The 26,202-nt window shown below is 46.4% G+C and overlaps 1 protein-coding gene across 3 annotated transcripts in view; it reads right to left on the minus strand.

Moving 5' to 3' along the window:
- HIVEP3 (HIVEP zinc finger 3) overlaps positions 1 to 26,202 on the minus strand; it is a 495,837-nt gene that overhangs the window by 371,358 nt on the left and 98,277 nt on the right. For all 3 annotated transcript variants that reach the window (XM_068539651.1, XM_068539654.1, XM_068539650.1), the window contains exon 2: positions 25,287 to 25,398. The gene's annotated coding sequence lies outside the window, so the exon portion shown is untranslated. The remainder of the gene's footprint in view (positions 1 to 25,286; positions 25,399 to 26,202) is intronic.

The following is a 26,202-nucleotide window of genomic DNA, read 5'->3' on the forward strand; positions in this document are numbered from 1 at the left end:
GCTCTTAGATCCAGAGCAGGCACCTGGAACGAAACTGGCCGCAAGCCATTTTCCTTTTTTACGCTCAATACCGCAGCGTCAGGAGTGCATACCAAGAAAGAGACAAGCAGTTCTCCGGAAAGCAGAAAGCTGAATAAGCTTACAGCTTGGGGGCCACCACAGGAAAAGAGGAGTCAAACTCACAAGAAGCAAGTGTCAGTGACAGATTTTCATGGGAATGGCACCTCCAGACCTATCAGCACTTGAGAACTGCCTGTTTCCCAACCACAATTCAACACAAGGGCAAATATCATCCTTGCGTTGAACAGGGGTAGAGCAGGCTGGGAAGGAAGCTTGCATCAAAACGAGGGGTGAGCAAGATGTGGACCAGAATGAAAAATGTTGGACACCCAAGCTGTGAATACTGATGAAAAAGCGTCAACCTACAATAACAAATATTTGAATAGGACCCAGGGTAGTTCTCTTTAAGGGGCCCAAACACTAGAGCTTTACTTTAAAAAAAAAAAAAAAAAATCTATCTATTCCCTCTCTGCCCTCCCCCTCCCCAGCCTCCCTCCCCCCGCTCCAAGAGCCACACATGCTGTTAACTCTGAGAGTTTTCTAAGAAGCTGGTCAGAGACCCTGAGTGGCTGGCCAACAACACAGTTCTTTACAAATGAGGCTTAGAGAGCAGAACTGGCAGCTGGGTGCCAAACACGCATCAGCCCTGCTCACATCCCACATCTGCCCTGCTCACATCCCACATCTGCCCTGACACTCTGAACCACAGCCCATCTCTGCCACACGTTAGAGTTTGTGAAACTGAAAGAGAGCACAGAGAAGGGTGGAAGGTGCAGAAAACGACACAGAAATAAGTAAATGAGAACAGGAACCGAATGAGGTGGCATCAAGATGCGGCAACGAGGAATGTCAGTTCCCCTCTTGCCCGCTGACCCCTTCCACTCTGGGATCCTTCACACTGACACCAATTAAACCCACCAGCTGTGCTTCCAAGGAACGCCTGTCCGGGTCGGTCTGGCTGCACAGACACTGGCGCTGACAGCCGCAGAGAGCAGCTCAAACCAGCCACACGGCTCAGCCTGCCCTGTGGTCTGGCGAAAACATGCCTAGCCAAGGGAAGAAAAGAAAACGTCTCAAAAACACGCCTGAGAGGCTGCTGGCCTGGGCCTGGATGCAGGGGCTTCTCAGTTGCAGTGTATGTAGATACCAGCCACCAGGGTCCCAGCCTTCTCTGGCCACTGGTCTATAAAGAAAAAAGGTGATAACTGAGAATTGGGCTTTTAACCCTGGAACTGAGAAACCAGCCTGCTGCTCCCTGCAGGGTGTCAGGCCCTCTCACCCAGTGCTTCTCAGCCAGGAGTGGTTTTGCTCCCCACCCCAGGGGACATTTGGCAATATGTGGAGACATTTCTGGTTGTCACAACCGGGGATGGGCTCTTGCTACCGGCATTGAGTGGGCAAAGGCCAGAGATGCTGCTAGATACACTATGATACACAGGCCAGCCCCCAAAACGAAGGACTATCTGGTCAAAAATGTCAACAGTGCCGAGGTTGAGAAACCCTGCTCTAGAGCCAGAGAGCACAGGGTTCGAATCCCAACTCCACTACTTACTAGCTGAGGGGTCTCGGACAAGTTACTTCGCTTCTCAGAGCTCCAGGTACCGTTTATATAGTTAATAAATCTTATGTAGCAGTTTCTAAGTGCCAGGCACTATTCAAAGCACTTTACACGTATGAACTCATTTAATCTTCCTAACCACCCCATGCCACAGTACTATCCTTATCCCCATTTTACAGATGAGGAGACTGAGGCCCAAGATTACCCAGCTAGTAAGTGGAAGAACCAGGATTCGCACCCAGCAATGTGGAAACACAGCCTGCACTCTCACATTACTCCGTTCTTAGCTTGCCTTATAGATTAGAGCTCACATTTATTATCTAATTTAGTTCCTGATACAAGGGCGTGCAGCAAACGGGGCTTCTCAGCCCTCCTTCAGCATTTAGCCCGTATTGTTTGTATTGTCTTGAACAATGACACCAAGGACCATGCCACTTGCTTTTCCTCCTTCCCTTCCAGCATCTAAAAATGGCAAACATTCAAACATTCCCATTCCCCAAACGCCAGCTACACCAAGATGTTTATTCAAAAGTGCAAAACGAGCTCTAGCCAGGCTGGCATTAACACACTCCAGCACAATGTTCCCAAACGTCACACTCATTGAGGATGAGCACGGCAAGGTCACTGAGAACCACGTCCTGGACTTGACATTGCTCTCTGCCGGCCCCCTGATTCCTCTGCGTGTTGGCCTTGGAAGGTCCCAAGTGTGTCTATTTAAAAACAAATTGTCAGATGGCATCTATATTTAACAAACAAGCAATCCTCCCTAAGCAATCTGAAAAACACGCTCTCGGGAGCACGCTCTGAGGGCACCCAGGCTGGCCACTTTGCAGATGCAGAAACTAAGCTTGCACCAGCAAGTCAGGACAAAAAGAAAAGCCCAGAACAAGTCTGAGTGTGGTCAGATCTGGAAGCACAGCAAGTGAGTAATTAGCCAAGCCGAACACTGGACAAGTGGATACTTTTATGAAAGGACAGACAGTTTCAACCAATCCATGTGGGAAAGAAGCACAGTGTCCCTCCCTAGGCCCCTCCCTTGCAGGCTCTTCTGTCTCCAGCTCTAAGCCACGGAAAGGATGCTCCTGGGACTCTGACCCTTTCTCCTCCACACCCCAGTTTCCTCCCATCTTCTCTTACTCTCCCCACACACATTCCACATCTGGTCCAAACCTTCGTTCTACCCCCTATTATTAGCATAGTTCCCACACTATTCAGATCTGTAGGGTCCAATGTTTATACTGAATATTTCAAATGACCCAACTTCTACCTGTGATGAGATGCTCAGGTGAACCAAAAACCAGGGCTGGACTGTTGGCACCCGCAGTGTGCTAGTGCAGGCCGGCTCAGGCCAATCAGCAGTGCTGACTGGCAGAAAGGCACATCTCTGATTAAATTAAAAAATATATTTTTTAATGACAAAGATTTTGATTGGTTTAGAGGTGTAACTGGATAAGACTCTTCCGATCCGGGATATAGAAATGGAGAGAATAACAAAGTGGTTCTTGGTGGTTTACAAACTGGGCTAAGGGATGCTATCCTTTCCCGCTGACAAATGACTCTGTCCTGGGATTCTGAAGGTGCCAGCCAGTTCGAGTGTGGCAGCTGAATCCCCCACCTCTCCGGGGCCCCATGAGCAGCCAGCGGCCTCAAGGCAAGGCCATTCCGGCTAATGGTAAGGGGGGAGTGGAAGTCAAGGCTGAGGAGGTCCTGGGCATAGAAAGTCATGGCTGTGACCATCCTCCAGTGACACTGCAGGTGACTGATAAACATGTATTTGTCTTAGATTAGGAGAAGGAGAACATGGTAGACAGAGAAATGGAAATGCTGGGGGCAAGGAAGAAGCTTAAAGATAGACTGGGTTTGGGCAAAGTGAGAAGGACAAAAAAAGGCAAAGTGGAACCTTTCTCGCTGTAGCAGATCCTTAGAAAACTGCCCCCAACTCTGGAATGCTTTTTCCAGAAGTCAAGAAGAGCAGCAGGCAAGATTCCAAAGGAAAGACTTGGTCAAAATGCACCCTCAACTGTTAAAATAATATACAGCATACCACTAATCACAGTACTGCCCCAATGAACATTAATTGGCTATTATATATAATTCATTATGCACTGAATGACAAAAGTTGCTTTCTATACGTATTTTAACATATTTGAAAATAAGGTGTGGTGAAAGAGGGGGGCTTGCTCTGGAACCAGGCTTCCTGGGTAAATTCCAGCTCTGCCACATGCTAACTGTGTGACATTTGGCCAATCCTTCAACCTCTCTGTGTAGCACTTTTTCCTGTAAAATGGGGATAAGAACAATGCCCATCTCAAAGTGAACTCTCAATAAATGTTAGCTTTTATTTTTAAAAAGCCTCAGGATTAAAATGGATGAGTGAAAGACCTGGGGTGCAACCAGTTTATGAAGATTCCTTTTCTTCTGAAGTTAATGCTGAATTATCTCGGCTTTCCTTAATCACCGTGAGCTTGGGTTACCTCCAGAGACACAGCCTTTCCTATCTGTCTGTGGAGGTAATGGTACCAGTTGGCCCACTGTTTCTCTGATCTCTATTCTGCCAGACCTGAAGTTCCCCTCAAGTCTGTGCGGTGCATCTCACTTTCAAGTCCCCTGAATACCCCCTCAAAAAGTCAGGCCTTTTAATTACATCCTACTCTCCTGTCTAAGGCCCCTCACATGGTCTTCAAGAAGGGGTGGCCCCGCCATGGCAGAGGATCCTGACAGCACCCTTGTAGGACCTGTTGAAGAAAAATTATTCAATGACACCTGTTAAAGCATGTAAGGCAGACTTTATTCGGGGGGCCATCACGATAGGTATAGGGACCACTGCCATGGGGTTTTGCAGTGGAGGAGAGAGATGGGGCTTAACTCCCAGTACAATAAGGAAAAGGGGGAGTTTATAACCAAGGAGCAGGGTGGGGGTCAGTGGACGGAAAATTACTAAGAGGAAACATCACGGGTCAGGGGTCGGGGGGGTCCTGGCTAAGCCGACCTAACAGGGTTCTTGCTGAAGGCAGCCCAGGGTAATGAGACATCACCTATGGGGGGAGGGGGGAGGATGAGGAACCTGATCAGATATTGAGGGTGGTCAGATATGAAGGATGGGGGATTCTGACTAAACCAACTTAGCAGGATTCTTGCTAAAACTGGACAATGCAGAAACACACAGAGGCTCAGAAGTCAAAAACTAATTGAAAAAGAGCTCAGAAGAGCCTGCCTGAAGTTCGGTCATGGACAGAATCTTTGTCAGGCCCAACCCCCAGGACAGTATGTTCGTGGGCGAGGCCCACACACTTAAGGAGAGGTGATTCTTTGAATGAGCTACTTCTGTGCGGGGAGAAGGCGGACACAGGGGCTGGGAAGGGGCAGGAGGTGGGGAAGGGGCATGGTCCCGGGAGAAGGACACAGCCTGAGTGCTTCCATCAGCACCGGCACCATTTTGCTCTCATATGGCTCCACTACTGTACAGGATAAAGCAGTCATTCAGCCTCCCAGCAACCCGGGGCCAGGAAACTTCGGTCTCATCTTTGGTTTTGTGTTTATTTGTTTCCTTCTTGGTGCAGGCTGGAGTCAAAGTTTTCACTGTATGGATACAAAACTAATTCAGGCTCTTTCTATCCAACGTAAGAAAGAAAAACGTGGTTTCCCGTGAGCCAGTATTGATGGAAACAAAGCCAAGAGGACAGAAAGAAAGGCCTCTCCTTCCCAGACAGTCTTCCTCTGTGGTGGGGTGGGGTGGAGCGGGGTGTGGGAGAGGAAGGAGTGATTTGGAGTCCAACCCCAGAAGAACTGCTGACGCCACATCAGCAAAAAGCATCGCCTTGCACCCGTCTCAACTTAGTGCCTTTCCATGGCCTAGAGCAAAGGCTCAGAACCCCTGTTCACAAGGGTTTCTGACGTTCTCTCCCACATCCCTGTCCTGGCTCACGGGAGGACCCTCAGGGCTTCAGGGCTGAGCTCTGTCTTCAGGTCAGCCTGCCCACACAATCAGGCCCGCTTGCACACGTGCATACACACACACGCACACACACACAGCTCTGCATGCTGGAGATAACACAGGAGAAGGAACAGGACCATTCTAAGAACTTACAAAGGCACTGGACCGCCATCAGCAGGGTCGCACAGAGCCATATCTACATCTGACTCTCTGCAAGTAACAGCCTCCACAGGTACGAAGAGACACGAATGAAGCTGCCTTCCAGCTGAAGCAAACGGAGGCTTTGTTTTCTCACTGGAGTGCTGTAAGAATTGATTGTTTGGGGGAAATAACATAAAATCTAAAAGCCCTGGTTCCCAGGCTGGAAGACAGGCCAGATCTATTCATTCAACCAGCATTAAAAACCCACTGCTTAATTAATACAGCAGCTAGCCGCGCTCTCTTTGCAGAGGCAGCACGGTGCAATCCCACGGGCCAGTGTCCTTGCCGCGGAGGCCCCCTCAAGACGGGGACGGTGAGCACACAGCTCCTGCCGTTTTGGATGTTTCCTTGTATCACTGATGAAGCGATAAAAATAAAAACTGTGAAAAATCAAACCTCTGCTGTGATGTCTTGAACTGTATCAATGAGTTCCTTTTTTAGCAAGGTGTTATGTTCAGGGAACATATCCATTTACTGATTGTTCCTGAAGAAAGGCCCTCTCTCCACCAGGAAACTGCTTCAACCAGAAATCCGGTTTCCCATTTGATGGGGTTTGTGCACCTTCGGGCGTTTTTAGTGCCCTCCTGCCTGTTTCATGACCCCACTGAAGAGTGGGGTGTCTCCCTAAGAATATTAATGTTGACACTCCCCTGATGACTTTTGTGTGGAAGGAAACCATGTTTGTCCCATGTCCCTTACACATCATTTACTCTGCCCTGAGCTTGACAGACACTATAGAATCTAATATTTAATGAGTGCAGTGATAAAGGCTTCACCTTCATTGCATCATTTAGCTCTCCCAACAGCTCTATGAAGTAAGTTCTATTATTATCCCCATTTTACAGATGAGGAAACTGAGGCTCTGAGAACAGTCTTCCCAAGGTCCCGTTAAGTGGTAGGACCAGGATTCGAATCCAGCCTGAATTTCTCCAAATCTAGGGTCTTGTCTCTGCACCAGAAAGCTTCCAGGCCACGATCCTCTCCCCCGTCTGCAGAACCTTGGTGTCCTGGCAAGGCCAGATCATGTCAGGAGTGTTTTGGGGTTAGTTTGGAATTACACAGCCCTTCCCTACAGCAGATTCCTTGGAAGCACAGGCCTTGTGAGGCCCATGAGGAGAGATAACAGAACAAGATCAGAAAGCCCGTTTTGCATCAGGCCAAAGACAGCCGCCTGCTTCAGGACCAACTGCCTCCGCTCATGGCTTCCCCGCCAGCAGTTCAAGATGGGCCTGTGCCGACTTTGCCTCTTTGGTCTCGGTCTGCCCACCTTTAAAGTGGATACAATCATGCCTGTCCTATAGGGCCGCTGTGAGGAGCCAGGGTCATAAGAATCCTCCCACATCTAACAAGGTGCCTGGCACATGCTGGTCAGTAAATGATGGTTATTGCTATTATTTCTTGGTGGAGTCCCTAGACTTATTCCTAGATCCACCTGAGGGAAGAGGAGAGCAGCCCTCCTCTGTGGGGAAGAGTATTTTATCATCAGCACTTTTTAGAATTTCTGGTGCATGGTGAGAGTAAAAACCAAACAGACTTTTAATGGGTTTTATTACTGCTTTTAAATTCTCTACAGACAATGTACCTCCTTCTTGCCTGCCCCTGTGGTAGATTTCTCCCACTCCTTCCCTCCTGCTCCGAGCCCCTTCCCCACCCGATGCATGCCACAGCCTAGGTTTCTTCCGATTTCCTCAGAAAGGGACTAAAAACACAGTGGCCATCTCCCCCACCCCTCATCCCCACGGTGATCACAACACTTCAGGGGTAAAGAAAGCAGCTCCTTCATACACCATGTGGGCCTGGCCACAGAGGGCCTCCCTGAGACGTTATCCAGGGAGAGGGAGATGCACGTGCAACGCTCATAACTGGGAAAGGACATGCTGGCTAGGAAGGCTGGGGTGCGGGGAGGGAGGGACAGTGCTGAGGCCAGGGAAGCAGTCAGGGATCCGTCTTCTAGGGCCATGCAGCCCGTGTTAAGAATTTTCCGTCATCTTTCATTCGGCAAGAAACCACAGACATGATCAGGGCCTGTGCAAAGAACAGCCTGGAAGGGTCAAGGCAGGGCCTGGGGGGACCAGTTAGGAAGCCTTTGCCACAGCCAAGCCTGGACAAGGGAGTGGAACTCAGACTGGACTGGTGGTTGGATTCAAACCCACAGCCTTAGGAAGAGGAATGCAGAGGCCGTGATGATAGATTAGGCGTGACGGGTGGTAGAGAGGAGAGGATGAAGTCTGGTTTCTGGTCAAGCAGCTGGGGAGACAGGGGCGCCCCTTCCTGAGACAGGGGATGTCAAAGAGGAGAGACTCAAAGGCTGAGGGGAGCGGAGGGGGGAGTGGGTGTGAGCAGATATTGAGCCAAGTTGTGCACACGGGGGGTCACCCAGCAAAGATGCCGAGAAGACGGTTGTATTTACAGTCGAGTGTTCCAAAGAGCGGTCCAGACGAGATGCACGGAAGCTGAAACCAGACGAGAGTCCACAGGAAGAAGAGGATCCTGGGGCCACTCTGACCCTTAACGGCCAAGTAGAGGGGGTGGAGAAAGCGGGAAAGGAGACCAGGCAGAATAAGCCAGGAAAGTGGGAAGAAAACCAGGAGGCGGGGCTTCCCTGGTGGCGCAGTGGTTGAGAATCTGCCAATGCAGGGGACACGGGTTCGAGCCCTGGTCTGGGAAGATCCCACATGCCGCGGAGCAACTGGGCCCGTGAGCCACAACTACTGAGCCTGCGCGTCTGGAGCCTGTGCTCCGCAGCAAGAGAGGCCGCGACAGTGAGAGGCCGGCACACCGCGATGAAGAGTGGCCCCCCACTCGCCGCAACTAGAGAAAGCCCTTGCACGAAACGAAGACCCAACACAGCCATAAATAAATAAATAAATAAATAAATAAACCCAAAGTTTAAAAAAAAAAAAACCAAAAAAAAAAAAAAAAAAACCAGGAGTGGGTAGTGGCTCAGAAGCCGAGGGCAGAAAAGAAGATTCAGAGTTTTAATTAAACTTAACAAAATGCTGCCCAGAGGGCGAGAAAGATGAAGTCTGACCTCCACCAGCCTTGATGGATGTGCAGGTCAGAGATGTTCTGACGAGGAGTGGGTGTGGTCCACGCAAAGCCTGAAGCGTGAGCGGGAGGTGAGACAGGCACTCAGACCTCTGGCAGCTGCCCCCAAACTTATCCTCCTTCACACCACTAGCACCTCCCTCCCATCCTTCATCTTAATGTGTGATTATCCTGCTTATTGATTTGTTGACTTGCTTGCTGTCTCCCTCCCTCCCTAGAAGGGTAAGGTCTGTTAGGACAAGTACTTTGTTTTCTGCCCAGCTGTACACCCCCTACACCTAGCAGGATGTTTGGCACAGAACAGGGACTCAAGAAATACCTGTTGAATATTGAATGACTGAAATAGAAACAGAGAGTAGAGATAGTTTGGTTAACAAGAAGTGAGAGGGGGAGCTGGGAAGGGAGTGGGCTGCAAGCAGGAGCTACTGATGGAATGAGCCCCTGATGAGGAGAAGAGAGATGGGTGGGTGCCCCTCAGATGGTGGGGTCCCAGGCTTAGGGAGGTGGTTAGGGCGCATGCAGGGCACTAACATGAAAGCTTAAAATAGAGACTTAGAGGTATTTTTCTGGTCTAAATGACATCTAACCCACATGCCCTGGCCTTAGGACATGTTCCCCCGGAGTAAGACAAGGATCCCTGGGCAGGTGATTCATTAATGAAATGCTTCCAGGGGGGTCAGGAAAGGAGACGGGGAGCAGCACAGAGGAGGGGAGGAATCAGGCCAGGCTGTGACCTCAGGGGGAGCCCCAGCATGACCCCAGGAGACTTCTGGAGTACAAACTGCACCTCCTCCCAAATCTGTCCCCTCCTCCCCCAAGGCGAGGCAGCTGAGTTTCACGTTCCCACACCAGTTAACACTGGCTACTGTGACACCAGCCCTCTCGACAGGCCAATCCTTTGAAGGGGCAAAGGCCACAGAAGCTTCGGGGTGGGTGCACAGAACTCATCAAAGTGCTCCCAGGGTGTCTGGGCAGAGCACCAACAATGTTTGCTACAGAGCATGGTGTGGGCCCCCCCGGAAGACCCCCCAAACAACCAACTTCATTCCAGGAGGCTGGAGGGTGCAGGGATAGTTACCACTTAGGATCATTTTTGTTCCAGAAAATAATCCTACAAAAGAAGATATCAAGGCTGCTATAGTTACACAGAAGTGCTCTTCTTCGAAAATGATAAGGGCATGAAGTTAGTCCTGCTACTAATACTGAATGTGATGTGCAATTATTAAGAAAGTACTTACAGTATTCTGAAATACTTAAAAGTCAACAAATAGGAAACTTCTAGGGAACCTGTATTACATTCCTAGGACATGTTTATTATTATCATAGTATGTGATATTGTGGCATCCTCAGAAATAAAATCAATTGAAATAAAATAAATCAACCAAATAATATTTACTGAATGCCTGCTATACATCCAGTTCTGTGCCAGAAAAGGTGAAATGGAGAAATGTCTTCCATGCTAGAAGTTTATGATCAGGTTGGGGAGCAGATGATATTGCTGAAATAATTAAAGAACAAGGCAAGACAGGATCCATGGTAGGCAATGTAGTTTGATGATTAAGAGTTGAGTCCCAGAGTCAGACTGCCTGGGATTACTCTTATTACTGCCTCAGTTTTCCAATCTGAGTAATAACAGTACTTCCTTCACAAGATTCCAGTGAGGATAAGATGAGGTAATTTGTGTAAGGCCCTTAGAGCAATGCCTGATGCATACAGCAAGCACTCAGTCCTTGGGAGTCCCACTGCTGCAGGTATTATTGGCGGTGAGGGATGGAAAAAACCTCTACTTACCTGACTTGTCTCCTATCTGCCTCTGCTCAGGAAGGACCCAGACATTTATGCCTGGCTATGGGGTCACACCAGATAAGAAATCAAGAAACATCCAACCTTGTTTTCTTGGACACAGGTGCAAACTAAGCAAAGACCAAGAGTTGAAGGGCACAGGGCGTGTTCCTCTCCTGGGCTGGCCTGGAGTCGAGGCCGACGGCTTTCTGTCCTGGGAGACTTTCAGACCTAGAGTACACACGTGCTCAGACTCTAAAGAGTGTTGGGTCAGTAAGGAAGCACTGGGAAAGTCATCAGCATCTTTGTATCCCTACTGATGGTTTCCTGCCCAGCACCTGGGAGCCAGTGCTGACAGTTTTCTGATCAGCACCAGAGTAGGGCGTTCAGGCCCAAGCGGTGCAATCACACACACCTGTGCTCCCATCCTGCGCCTCCACGCACAGCTGTGTGACCCTGCGCCAGTGACTTTGACCTCTGGAGGCTCAAGTCCCTAGTTTGTAAAACAGTTCCCTGGCATTGGCTGCACTTTAAAATCACTGCAGGAGTGTTTAAAAGTCCAAATGCCCAGCACTCACCCCAGACCAATAAAGTCAGAATCCCCTAGGATGGGAAGCACTGCTATAGGGAAAATGGTCATCTTCTCCTCATCTGAGTGAATTAACTGAGATTACTCAGGGAAACGTTTAATAAAATACCATGTTTTACACAGAGTGTCCCGACAAAGGTGGTTAACACGTCATACCACTCAGAGTTCTCCCCACAGACCCACAGAGGATCATAATTTAGCAGCTTTATTCTTTTCATAGGAAACTTCGGTTCAGATACCTCACTTTGGCAAGTATCAAGGATCAAGCCCACATTTTGATTTCTCTAGTTGTTTGATCATCCTGGCCCTGAGTCATCTTATTCTTGGAGAGAGAAAAAGGTCAGACCCAGAAAGAGTTTCTCTGGATGTAGGGCTGTGAAGCTAAATCCTCATTTCCAATTATGCACTCAACGGCCTCGTATCCCCCATCCTAATAAGAGAGTCACATTCCAAAGGGAGCCTCAGTCCTTGGCTTACAGAGGTGACAGGAGCTGGGGATGGGCATCCACAGCCCTGGCTCCCATGGAGGCTGCCTGGACAGTAACATCCTTGGTAAGAGTTATAGGAAAAATAGTTCTGGGCCTGTGGCCCTCCCTGCCATATCATTAATCAACATAGAGCTTCGAACCCTGTGACACATGAAGATGCATGCAAATCTGGGTGTGAGAATTTCAGAGTGTGGCAGGGGACTTTCCAGGCCTTGCTTCCTACCTTATTTATGCGTCTGGACCCAGAACCCAGAGAAGGAACTGGGACAAAGCAAACAAGTGGGATCCTCTGCAACTTGTAGTCATGTTTTTCTGTAATAAACACTTGGGAGAAATGAACAGAGCTCCAATTCAAGGAGTAAAGGGGGAGCAGCTAGCATCCCAGTTGGAGGAAGAGCTGGTTGGGTGACAAGGGAACAAAGTGCTGTCCACCCAGTGTAGAGGTAGTGTTTGCGGTCCAATGGGAGCTTGGATGCCAGGGTGCCAGGCAACAGAGCTTGACGGAGACTATTCCAATCTCACCATGAACTGAGAAAAGGAGATCTGACCATGTGCATCCCAGATCCTGAGATCCCTTTTTGTTGAGCCATTCAACAACACAGTATTTATTTTGGGCTAAGCATATCTATCTATCTATCTAACTATCTATCTATCAATCTATCTATCATCTATCATCTGACTGATATTTCATAGCCCCATTCGGTTAGTACTCTTATTATCCCACTTTGCAAATGAGGAAACTGAGGCACACAAAGGTTAAGTAATTTGTCCAAGGTCATACAGTTAATATGCGACAGAGTGAAATATGAACCCTGGAATATGAACCTGGCAGTCTGGCTCCAATGCCCATGCTCTCAATTCCTATGCCATATTGTTTCTAGTCTAGTAAGGGTGTCAACAGACAATTAGAATAGAATGTCTACAGGATATACTAAGGACGAGTACAGGTGATGGTGTCCAAAATCCCATTATTATTTAAGGCTCACTCATAGAAGGAAAATGGAAGGAGCCACCTGGTGACAGCCTGACAGTCACAAAGGCAGATAAAATGAACCTTCCAATTTCTGGAGAGATAAAGAAGAAAAGAAACTTGATTAGGTATTCACCCAAGAGAAATGAAAATATATGTACACACAAAGATTGTGATTGTTCACCGCAGCTTTTTTTACAATAGCCAAAAATTGGAAACAACCTGAATTTCTATCAAGAGACAAATGCAACTTGCAGTACATCCGTACAATGGAATACCACTCAGCAGCACAAAGGATGAACAGCTGATGCTCCCACTGTGAATGAATCTCAAAGCATTGGGCTCAGGGTACAAAGTCAGGAGCAAAAAAAAGTACCTATTTTATGATTCCTTCTATACGGAGTTCTAGAAAAGGCAAATTCCAGTTTCAGAAACCAGATCAGTGGTTGCCAAGGGAAGAGGGTGGGAGGGGAGAAATGAATGCAAAGGGGTCCAAGGAAATTTTGGGGGGATGATGAAAATGTTCTATATCTTAATTGTGATGCGGCTACGTGGGTGTTTAGAGATTTGTCAAAGCTCACTGAATTGTACACTTAAAAGGGTGAGTTTTATTATATTATACTCAATTTAAAACAAGAGATCTGATGTGATGCAGTGCCCTCACCCTGAGGTGCTAGGAGCGAGAGAGTATATGTTCTGCTTTCTTTGCTTCCTTCTTTTCTTTTCTTTTCCTTTTCTTTCTTTCCCTCTTCCCTCCTTCCCTCTCTCCTTCCTTCCTTCTTTCCATCCTCCCTTCTTTCCTTCCTTCCTCTCTCTCCTGAAAGCATACTCTCTCTCCCTTTCCAATCCGAGCCTCATGGCAGGCTGCTGAGCTCCGAGCATTTCCAGCGCTGCCATTACAAATTAGTGGAAGTGATCAGATACCCAGGCAGACTAATTCACAGCTGACCTCAGAGGGGCAGATGTTCTGCAAAACTGGCCAGTGACCCACAGAGAAGGCTGGCAAGCCCACAAGGCTCTCCTTGGGCTCTTCTGTGGCTTCTGCCTCCCAGGTAGAAACTATGCATCTATTAGATGAAAAAGGGGAAGCAACTTTCCAAGATTTACTTGGCCTTGGGAAGGTGGGAGATCATTTGTCTCTGTCCAAGAAAAAATTTTCACTCACCCTTGAATTGTTCTCTCCAGAACATTTGGGGATGGGGGTAGGGGTGAGGGGCTGCAGCAGGGGAGAAAGGGAGAGAACAGGGAAGCAAATGTCACACTGCTCTGAGGTTGGCAGCAAGATGAGCTCTTACCATCTTCAACCCTAGAAAGGATGGAGGAAGAGAAGGAACCCTTAGCCTACCCCATTCTCACCTGGCTACCTAGGTAAGACAGAAACCGCATCAGGGCGCCCCTGCCCAGGCTGGATGAGAAGGGAACAGAGACATCGCCAGGGCAGGAAGGCAGCAGGAACGGGGACAGAACACGAGAGTGGCGCGGGTCCCTCCCCTGGACCCGCAGGAGGCTTGTGGCAGCCGGAATGTCCATCTGCTGAGCCCCATCACTAGCATGCTCACAGGAAGGGAAGGAGACAATGACAACCTGAAGGCCCTTTGCTCAGAAGTCATCCCAGGAAGTGAGCAGCAGTTCCTGCTGGCCTAGGAGTAAACCACAGCAGTGTCACCAGCCAGGACTGTCTTGGACAAACCCCTTACAACAACAAAGAGTTACAAAATCCCTTGGCCGAAAGGCCTGGAAGTTGAGTTCAGCCAAGCACAACCCAGCCACATGGGCAGTGGGAGGAGCAGGGGATACCAGCTGCCATCCAAGTCCTTTGCTGGAAACAGAGAGAGCCAGTCTCAGAGAACGAGATGATTGCACTTTTTTTCTCCCAAAGAGAGTGGGTTTCCATGTGGTAAGGCCTATCATTCAATAACAAGCTAAGAACAGAGAGATAAGGGTAGCATGAAGGTAGAACTCTGGCCAAAAAACAGGCATCCAGAAGAGAAGAGGTGAGTAATTCTGGACATCTAGCTCTTAGTAAATGGAAGAGGAAAGAGATAGTCTCTAATCCCAATTCACTCTGTTTCAGGTTTGGAAGAGAGCTGCATCCAGGAGAAATGTCCTAATGAAACAGGACTGCCAATGCGTGGAACTGAAAATCAACCAAAAATCCATCAGCTCCCCCAAGTTACCAAGAAAGGAGAATTAAATTCCTAGTAGTTGATGTACTTCTGTATTTAAAGGCTAAACTATCTGTTATCTACTCAATATCGCTCATTTCTACTCTGGCCAGACTCTCTGGCAGGTTTAGAACATTCATGCTCAATCCACTAGCACCAACTTGTCTTCTATCTTAGCCTGGAAGGAACCTAAGTTACATTTCTAAGAGCACACCATCTTATCTATGGAATGAATCATGGAATAAACTGAATAAACCACTGTGATAAACACATGCAAATATATAATATATCCTGTCAATAGACTCAGCATTGTCTTTCACAGTTAACAAGTGTTCGGGTTTACTGTGGTATTAAAGAAAACCCTGTAGACTTGATTTCCAGTGCTATGGTGGGCTAGGTATGTAGGTAAGTCTACTGAAAACAACTAAGAAAACTGGATACTAGAGAAAAAACATCTTTTAAAATGACTTACAAGCTGAGAAATTGGTAAGAAATTCTTTTATTGAGGTGAAATTCACGTAACATGATGGAAATTAATTTTGAATTATTCTAGAAGCTTTGAAGATGCCCACAGTTGTGACGAGTAATTCTACTCCTATGTATATTCCCTAAGTAAACTTATATACATGCTCACCAGGGGAAAGTTCACAGCAGCACCATTTACAAGAGCAAAAAACTGGAAGTGATTTAAGTGTTCATTGACAGCAGAATAGATATATAAACCACAATGTATTCATTCCATGGAATTACAGTTCAGCAAAATGAAAAAACTTAAGCTACAGTCAACAATATGAACAAATCCAGGAATGAAACATTTAACAACTAGCTGGGACAGGGATTGTATAGTCAGAAGGGATTCCAGCCACAGGACTGGAGATGGGTCCCAATACCCACTGCTGTGCCAGGTGTAATCCCTTTAGGAAGGTGAAGGGACTTGAATAGGTTTCATGGGAGCATAGTGGGGTTGGGGGAGGAGTTAGGTAAGCAGCAATTTACCACCAACTGATATGGAAATATTAATATTTCAGTTGTTTGTCAACTAGTACAGCCTCTGGTATGCATGGGCTAACTATGAACACAAGAATATAAACAGTATGATTCCACTTATATGACATTCACAAACATGTACAACTAAAGATATGGTTTAGAGATGCAAATATAAAGGGTGAGACAATAAAGAAAAGCATGGGGGAAAAAGACAGACATGTCCAGAAAATGACTATCCCTGAAAAGGGAGGGGTGGGATGGGATGGAGAGGGCTACCACTCTTCGAAGGTAACAGTAACATTTTTTTTCTTAAATTGACTGGTGAGGACATGAGTGTTGGTCATAATTAATATGAAGAATGATTATTCTCTAAACCTTTATATACAGTGTATGTGTTCTTTTGTATCTAGTGGCTATTTCAGTAAAATTATTTAAAAGGAGTATATCAAGAAAAATTTAATAAGAAACTCTCATATCAAGTTGCTGTGGTTCCTGACATAGCTCTTCTAGGGGCTTGGTAAAAATGATCTCCTCAGTTGTAATTGGTGGAACTCTTAAACCCACTTCAAATTCTACGAGCTTCTCCCCAAATCACTCCAGAAAGATTCTTGTAAGAACACCTCCAATGAGGAGCAGGAAAGCCCAACCTTCAGAGTACATTCTGCTCTGGCTCTTTTTATTAAATATAGTCATAAGCACAGTGGGGTTTGTTTTTGTTTTTTTAATCTCCTGGAATCTTCTCAAATTTTGAAATCTTTAAAATGAGGGCATGGAGCAAATGACTACATCCTGTCTCTCTTGCCTAGATTTGTTTTGTCTTTCACCATACGCTTCAGCTGTGTGATGCCCCAGTTCTCTCCATGAGATATGCTGACAGTCAGGGGAAGTGTCTAAGAGTGTATTAAATCTATATTGAGGGCCAGGGAGTGGAGGGAGTTTGGGAGGTTGCGTGCCTGTGTGATTTTTTTTTACCAATTCCAGCAGCTGCTTGGCATCTGTAGACTCACCATTCACTTTTTTCAGTTATTTGTGAACCACCCCTAAGAGCCACACCACATGGCGACTCTCCTTTTCCTGAAGCACAAGTGTGAACTGTGTAGCAAAGCTACACAGCACAAGAGCAAGTCACTTAGCCAGAGAGGGAGTCTTGTCAAAGCTCCCCCTCCCAACACACTACCAGGGAAACAGAAACTCTCTGGATGTGAAACTGCTTCCTTGAGTGCAAGTTGAAAAGGCAAATTATTGGTGGCCTGTGAATAATTATGGAAACCTCTCCTCTCTGGACAGAAACCTGATTCAGAAGGAAGTCAAGAGCCTATGCAAATTTTTCTGCATTTGCAAATTTGGGAATTTGTAAAGGGTTTGAGATGCATCCATAAAGAATGTCAAGAGTCTACTGTACTGAATCTTGACTAAGGAGATTTTTCAGAATTCTTCTTCTAATAAAATTAAGTCGGTTCATTTTTACCAGGGCTCCTCTGATTTTTTTTTAATACATCTTTATTGGAGTATAATTGCTCTACAATATTGTATTAGTTTCTGCTGTACAACAAAGTGAATCAGCTATATGCATACATATATCCCCATATCCCCTCCCTCTTGAGCCTCCCTCCCACCCTCCCTATCCCACCCTTCTAGGTCATCACAAAGCACCCAGCTGATCTCCCTGTGCTATACAGCAGCTTCCCACTAGTGATCTATTTTACATATGGTAGTGTATATATGTCAGTGCTATATACACTATGTCCCAGCCTCCCCGTCCCCGCCCTGTGTCCTCAAGTCCATTCCCTACGTCTGCATCTTTATTCCTGCTCTACCACTAGGTTCATCAGTACCAATTTTCTAGATTCCATATATGTGCGTTAGCATACGGTATTTGTTTGTCTCTTTCTCACTTACTTCACCCTGTATGATAGACTCTAGGTCCATCCACCTCATTACAAATAACTCAGTTTCATTCCTTTTTATGGCTGAGTAATATTCCATTGTATATATGTGCCATATCTTCTTTATCCATTCATCTGCCGATGGACATTTAGGTTGTTTCCAGGTCCTGGCTATTGTAAATAGTGCTGCAGTGAACATTGCGGTACATGTATCTTTTTGATTTATGGTTTTCTCAGAGTATATGCCCAGTAGTGGGACTGCTGGGTCGTATGGTAGTTCTACTGTTACATTTTTAAGGAACCTCCATACTGTTCTCCATAGTGGCTGTATCAATTTACATCCCCACCAACAGTGCAGGAGGGTTCCCTTTTCTCCACATCTTCTCCAGCATTTATTGTTTCTAGATTTTTTGATGATGGCCATTCTGACTGGTGTGAAGTGATACCTCATTGTGGTTTTGGGGTTTTTTTGTTTGTTTTTTTTTAATATATCTTTATTGGAGTATAATTGCTTTACCATGTTGTGTTATTTTCTGCTGTACAACAAAGTGAATCAGCTATATGTATATGTATACCCCCATATCCCCTCCCTCTTGCGTCTCCCTCCCACCCTTCCTATCCCACCCCTCTAGGTGGTCACAAAGCACTGAGCTGATCTCCCTGTGCTATGCGGCTGCTTCCCACTAGCCATCCATTTTACATTTGGTAGTGTATATACGTCAGTGCTACTCTCACTTCGTCCCAGCTTCCCCTTCCCACCCCGTGTCCTCAAGTCTGTTCTCTACATCTGCGTCTTTATTCCTGCCCTGACTCTAGGTTCATCGATACCGTTTTTTTAGATTCTACATATGTGTGTTAGCATATGGTATTTGTTTTTCTTTCTGACTTAAGTCACTCTGTATGACAGACTCTAGGTCCATCCACCTCATTACAAATAACTCAATTTCGTTCCTTTTATGGCTGAGTAATATTCCATTGTATATATGTGTCACATCTTCTTTATCCATTCATCTGTCGATGGACATTTAGGTTGTTTCCAGGTCCTGGCTATTGTAAATAGTGCTGCAGTGAACACTGCAGTACATGTATCTTTTTGAATTATGGTTTTCTCAGAGTATATGCCCAGTAGTGGGATTGCTGGGTCGTATGGTAGTTCTATTTTTAGTTTTTTAAGGAACCTCCATACTGTTCTCCATAGTGACTGTATCAATTTACATTCCCACCAACAGTGCAAGAGGGTTCCCTTTTCTCCACACCCTGTCCAGCATTTATTGTTTGTAGATTTTTTCATGATGGCCATTCTGACTGGTGTGAGGTGATACCTCATTGTGGTTTTGATTTGCATTTCTCTAATGATTAGTGATGTTGAGCAACCTTTGATGTGTTTGTTGGCCAACTGTATGTCTTCTTTGGAGAAATGTCTATTTAGGTCTTCTGCCCATTTTTGGATTGGGTTGTTTGTTTTTTTGATATTGAGCTGCCTGAGCTGCTTGTATATTTTGGAGATTAATCCTTTGTCAGTTGCTTGATTTGCAAATATTTTCTCCCATCCTGAGGGTTGTCTTTTCACCTTATTTATTATTTCCTTTTTTGTGCAAAAGCTTTTAAGTTTCATTAGGTCCCATTTGTTTATTTTTGTTTTTATTTCCATTACTCTAGGAGGTGGGTCAAAAAGGATCTTGCTGTGATTTATGTCATAGAGTGTTCTGCCTGTGTTTTCCTCTAAGAGTTTATAGTGTCTGGCCTTACATTTATGTCTTTAATCCATTTTGAGTTTATTTTTGTGTATGGTGTTAGGGAGTGTTCTAATTTCATTCTTTTACATGTAGCTGTCCAGTTTTCCCAGCACCACTTATTGAAGAGGCTGTCTTTTCTCCACTGTATATTCTAGCCTCCTTTGTCAAAGATAAGGTGATCATATGTGTGTGGGTTTATTTCTGGGCTTTCTATCCTGTTCCATTGATCTATATTTCTGTTTTTGTGCCAGTACCATACTGTCTTGATTACTGTAGCATTATAGTATAGTCTGAAGTCAAGGAGCCTGATTCCTCCAGCTCCATTTTTCTTTCTCAAGATTGCTTTGGCTATTCAGAGTCTTTTGTGTTTCCATACAAATTTTAAGATTTTCTGTTCTAGTTCTGTGAAAAATGTCATTGGTAATTTGATAGGGATTGCACTGAATCTGTAGATTGCTTTGGGGAGTATAGTCATTTTCACAATGTTGATTCTTCCAATCCAAGAACATAGTATATCTCTCCATCTGTTTGTATCATCTTTGATTTCTTTCATCAGTGCCTTATAGTTTTCTGCATACAGGTCTTTTGGCTCTTTAGGTAGGTTTATTTCTAGGTATTTTATTCTTTTTGTTGCAATGGTGAATGGGATTGTTTCCTTAATTTCTCTTTCTGATTTTTCATTGTTAGTGTATAGAAATGCAAGAGATTTCTGTACATTAATTTTGTATCCTGCTACTTTACCAAATTCATTGCTTAGCTCTAGTAGTTTTCTGAGGGCATCTTTAGGATTTTCTATGTATAGTATCATGTCATCTGCAAACAGTGACAGTTCTACTTCTTCTTTTCCAAGTTGGATTCCTTTTATTTCTTTTTCTTCTCTGATTGCCATGGTTAAAACTTCCAAAACTATGTTGAATAATAGTGGTGAGAGTGGGCAACCTTGTCTTGTTCCTGAGCACATTGCGGTGGCTTCTCTTGTTTTGGAGCATGGGCTCCAGGCACACGGGCTTCAGTAGTTGTGGTACGCGGGCTCAGTAGTTGTGGCATACGGGGTTAGTTGCTCTATGGCATGTGGGATCTTCCCAGCCCAGGGTTCAAACCCATGTCCTCTGCATTGGCAGGCTGATTCTTAACCACTGCGCCACCAGGGAAGTCCCTCCTCTGATCTTAAGATAGCTTCAGCGTCTAATGCAAAGCCTGCAATTCCTGAATAGACTAACTTTGGTGACAGAGGCTCAGCAGAGCATGTCATGTATTTATAGCACTGGTCTTATTTTTTTCCATCTGTATTATTTGTTTATCAGCTTTTCTTTGGATCCCAGTCATGTATATTACTCTTTTTTTTTTTTTTTTTTAAGTTTGCTCTGAACTCCAATTCAAGGACCCATGGACATCCAGAGACTTCCCATGATTCTTGAGATTGACTTCTGTATGCTTCTCCCTGGCTTCACTGCTGAATCTAAGGGGTATTCTCAGTTCATCTCTACTGCACATCTAGATGTAAAGCTCCACCCTTTTTTTTTTTTTTTTTTCAGAAGAATGCCAGCCACACCTGGTATTTTGTAGCACTTAGTAATGAGGGAAGGAATCACATCATTCATGCATGCATGGTTTTCAGGAACAGACCGGATCAATAGCCTAAGCACACATTCCTGAATGTGACCCTCCCAAAAGGGCAGCCCCTTGGAGAAAGTGGTTCAGTCACCTCCCACCACCAACCCCTACCTCCTCTGCCTTTCAAGCCCTCTGGGATTTCAGAGAATAGCGTTTTATCCATCTTATTATATCAGTATCCCTTTGCTTATATACATGGAAACTCGGGACAGTTCTGAGCACTTCTGATCATATTCAATGGCCTGTTATTGAGAGTTTCTTTTAATAAGTTCAAAACGTTCTTCAAATAATTTACCAAAATGATGAACTTATGTGCCTCTAGAAACCGAGCAGTACTCTTCTGCTACTTTTAATTAGGGCCTTCACATTTTTGACATATGCATTAAATTTAAAAATTAAATTAAATATACAGTACTCTTTAAACAGTGTCAGCATTAATTTTCCTGTACTTGTGTTTTTCCTGTTGCCTTTGTTTTGGAATAAACTATAACTAAGCAAATCGGCAGAGGGTCAAGTAAAGCTCAGGCAAAGCTTGTGTAACTCACATATCCTTACAGTTTTGAGAACCATGTCTGAATTGAGTCAACACCACAGTTTAACATGAGGGTGTTGTCATGACACCTTGAACGTTTTTTAACAGCACACTGGTGGTGGGGAGTCTATGTTCCCTACACTGACATAAGAAGCACATGCCTCTCCTGCTTCGTCTTTTCCATCATCCAGTCTCTTCCAATTAATTCCAGCATTAAAGTTGCCAAGTTGGAAGGTTCTAAATGTGTCTCTGGTCAGAGCGAGACAGGCTGAGGCTCCCATGCCTCCTTCTTAGCATTTTCTGTAACATCAAATGTTAGAACATAAGTACTATTAATTCTAGCATAATAGTTCCCTGCCAAATTTCAGCAAAAGATCGTAAAGTTCTCAATTAATTTCAACAGGGGGGCTTTATAGTTATAATATAATTTTGATCAATAAGCCCTTGGCTGTCCAGAAACCTCGGGTGAAAAAAGTCATTTGGGGTATACTTCATATTCTCATGCCTTTTGAAGCTGGACACACAAAATGCCATTTAAACTCCTCTTGATGCATATAGGTCACTGTGAGCGTCAGTTATTATGCTACAAAACAGTGTTCTGAAGACCTATCAAAATATATAAAATTTCACTGAATTGCTCACATTAAATACTTATGTTAAATAGTCTCAAAATTCTATGCTTTGAATTCCTGTGCCTTTTAAACTTTATTTTAAACTTGTTTAGTATTTCTATTTCTTACATTACTAGTACTTCTTAGTGATATTTTACAAAAGAGCTATAAGAACCCTCGTACACTACTTTATCATTCTCTTCCAATTTTCTGGGTATAATTGGCAAACTAATCATCGACCCTCTTAGAACTTTGTGTAAATGAAGAGTCCTGCAAAAGGGTATGAAATTTTCTGCAGTGAAGTTTTCCAATGATCATAATACCTGACCTGAGCTCATGGACTTATGGCATCTCTCTTGCTTTACCATTTAGGTCCCAGATGGCTAAGTGACCTCGTATAAATGTGCATTCCAGATTGTCATGGTATCATCCTAACACCCATCAGCTACAGAGCACATGTTACTTTTTAGTCCAACTCATTTACGTCTCAAGATACGTCGGTGGGCTTGGTAAGGCTACGACGGTGACACCCACTTTACAGATGAAGAACGACCTTGGTCAAGGGCTTTGGCCAAGTCTGTCCTGAAACACCAGTGCTGCCTGTTCACATAGTCGGTGTTTCCTGCCCTGCTTGCCCAGTGCATCTCAGATTTGTAAATATGCTTTGATTCCACCAGACACAGAAGGAAGGACAGCATGTCTGGGCCTCCTTGATGGGCAGCTTGGAGAACAGAGAAGAACCTGAAAGGCATCAGGGAACTCACAGAGCAAGTGAGAGACAAGTTAAAAGCTATCCAGTTGTCACACAGCTTTCTTAACATTATCTCCCATCAAGTCGGGGCCTGGAATCTGCCTTGCTGGTGCCTCGATGGCTCACTTGGCAAGAACCCAAAGGCAGCACATGCTCCTCCAGTCCAAGGAGGGTGACTGCCACTGAGACAGAGCGGGCAGAGACAGTTCAGCAACAGCGCTGTTGGGGGACATCTTCATCCACTGCCACGGCGCACAACTTTGTCGCTGGCCCTTAGAGCAGACCCAGCCGGGTGCGGAGGACAGTAAAACCATCTCAGCCTCAAGGGGCCAGACTTCTTGCTAAATTAACAAGTCTGTCTAGGAGTCCTAGGCTGAGGCACCAAGGGGTGTGATAAAGGGGCCCCATGCAACAATTCTGTGTCCTGTGGGTACCTTAGCTAAACAGACAGAGTGGGGAGGAAGGAGAGAGAGCTGAGTGTCATGGGACACCTTTCCCCCTCTGCCTGCAGATATCTTGATGGGACAGCTGTTCTCCTACCTTGCAAAAAAAAAAAAAAAATCCCACAGTGTTTAATGCAAGAATGTACAGGGTCTCCAGCAACTGCAAGTCATCAGAGCTTTAAAGAGCATATGTCGAGCAGCTCAGCCAGCATCTGGGTTCTACTCTTCAGCCCCACAGTGTAGCCCAACCCCAGAGCAAAACTGAAACTCTAAGCGTGGCAGAAACTCTTTCCCTCAGCAGGAAGTATGAAGAACAGCTAGAACCTGAAACAAATGAGCCTGGCAGTCACCCTGGATTCAGGATTCGTGTTATGCATCTAGTTAGGAACCCAGGGGTCTTGCAGGGATGATTCCAACCTTCTCCAGGATTCAAGAGGGGGGTGACATGACCAAATGCAAGTTCAGACAAGCAATGACTAGCTGAAAGGGATGTGGGAGGGTCTTTAGATCAACACCAACCCAAAGCCAATTCCACTGCTAACCCTAATGGACACGTGATCTTTGCCCCCCATGTTCTTCACATAAATTGCTCAAATCATTCCCCCTCTTCCCCACACTGTCCCTGCCCCGCTGATACACACAGTTACACAAAAACATCGTAAACATAGGACCCAACTTCTTCAGTCGGGGGGCAGGGCGGGAGATGGTGGGAGTTGCTGGGGCGCACGGTCTGATCATTGGTTGAAGTTACGTAATCACGCAAACAAGGGCTGGAGACCGCTGGGTGGAGATCAATTCAGGGCACACCTCAGGCTCCCCCTTCTCCCCTCCCCCAACAACCAGAAAGCAAGCCAGTTTTAGCACAACCAAAACCTTAGCACAAGACACGGCTGCGGGTGGCGAGCACCCGGATACTGCGGTTCCAATGCCAAGGGTGGCCGGAAACTTGAGGTGCGCGGCAGAAAAAGGGCCAGGGTACCGCTCTCCCAGCAACCAGATCCCGCAGACCCTCCTGCCGGCATCCACGACCCCCAAAGTTCAAGGGCGGGCCGAGCCAAAGAAGTAGTCCCGACCTGCGACCTGCAACGTAAACCAAAGCAGCCGCGGTCAACCAAACCCACGCCTGGCCTCCAGCGCCTCTCCAACACTTCCGTCTGAGTCTCCGCGAGTTCAGGGTGTCGGCCACGCTCAGGAATCCTCGGGCAGCTTGCACAGTCTCGGCAGGGGCCATTCCACCAGCGGTGTTTCTCATTTTAAAGGATGGTAAAATGTGGGGCACGACTGGGAGAGGGGTAAGGCGAGAACCCCCAACAGAGTAAGAGTTTGGGTTTGGTTTGATTTTCTTTGGAGGAGGGGAGGTTGTGATTTTGCTTTAGGAACCTTTGGGGCGGGGGCTAGGAATATTTCCCCTCTGTCTGGGCACCCAGCATCCTCTGATCTCATTTTCGGCAACACAGACGGCTCAGGGGGGTCTGAACAACCCCGGAGCCGCAGCCAGGGCAGCAGAAAAAACTGCAGGTGCTGCGGTGGACGCGGCATTAGCCCAACCGCTGGGGCTCAGAGGAGAGGGGGGCCCCACTGCGCCGGTGCCGCCGGGCTGCCGAGGTGCGGGGAGCGCGCGGCGCGCAGAGGGTTACAGCCGCCGCTGCCGCCGTGATTGACGCGCGGGGGTCACTTGAGGCTCCCGCCGCTCCCCCCGGCACTGGGCCAGGGAGCCCGCTCAGCCCACCGAGGGCACCGCACGCCGCGCGGCCGCCCACCCGGCCGTTCCCGGCGCCTCCGCCACCGGACACCTCGCCCGAGAAAGGCCACGACGACATGGAATCGCAGCTCGCTATTTCACTTGCCTGTGGCGGCCGCAGGCAAAAACACAATAAATAAAATAAAGCGCGAGGCATCCCTCCGCCGAATAAAAATCCAGAGTCCCCTACCTTCGGCCTTGGGATGGCAAACTGGTCCTGTGTTCTCTGACCCACGGATCCAGCCCCTTCTTCATGAATTATTCCGGTCAGTCAGGATTTTGTGCATTTTTTTCCTGAACACCTGTTTCAAGTAAGGGGTAAAGACCTTATTGAAAGAATTGTCCTTAAAAGATAACCTGTGCACACATATGTCCATCCAGGCATGCATGCGCGTTTGTATACACACATATGTACACGAAATATACATGTACATTGAAGCACCAAACTAGGCAGTTGGATAATGGGAGAGTCGGCTGCTTGTGAGCATGCTCGCGCCGGGAACAGATCCACCCTCTGTTATTCCTCTGAATAAATATAAATCACGATCAGAAACCCAAACAGTAGCATCCCTCTTGAATTCCTGCTGCTGAAAAACACGTAATAAATGCAGCCCGCAGACACGGAATCAAATCAGCAGCTGTTTTCTGAATCCAGAGCCAACCCCTGCCTCGCCTCTCTTTTCCACTATGAGTTCAGACCTTTTTTGAAAGGGGTTTTAACCTTTTAAAGATACAGTACACCAATTATCACTTCTGAAGAGCTGTCACTCCAAGCACAGGAACCCAGTCCCATGCCTAAAGCCACAGGGCAGGCTTGCTCGCAGAGATAATGATTTCATTCATCAGTGCCTTTTTACAAATATATATATATAGAGAGGGGGGGGGGGGAGGGGAGAGAGAGAGGGAAGGAGAGAGAGAGAGAGAGAGGCAGGGAAAGAGCAAAGGCAAGGCATAAAACTAGACACATTTATTGCAGTGATGAGTTCCTCAGTGACAAATCAGCATGTTATGTAAACACTACCATCCTTCACTTCTGAACACACATGGTCATGGGGTCAGACAATGCCAGGGACACTTGTCAGCACGGGTGTCACCCCTCACGAGCC

The sequence above is a fragment of the Eschrichtius robustus genome, chromosome 3 (assembly GCF_028021215.1).
Source record: "Eschrichtius robustus isolate mEscRob2 chromosome 3, mEscRob2.pri, whole genome shotgun sequence".
Taxonomy (NCBI): domain Eukaryota; kingdom Metazoa; phylum Chordata; class Mammalia; order Artiodactyla; family Eschrichtiidae; genus Eschrichtius; species Eschrichtius robustus.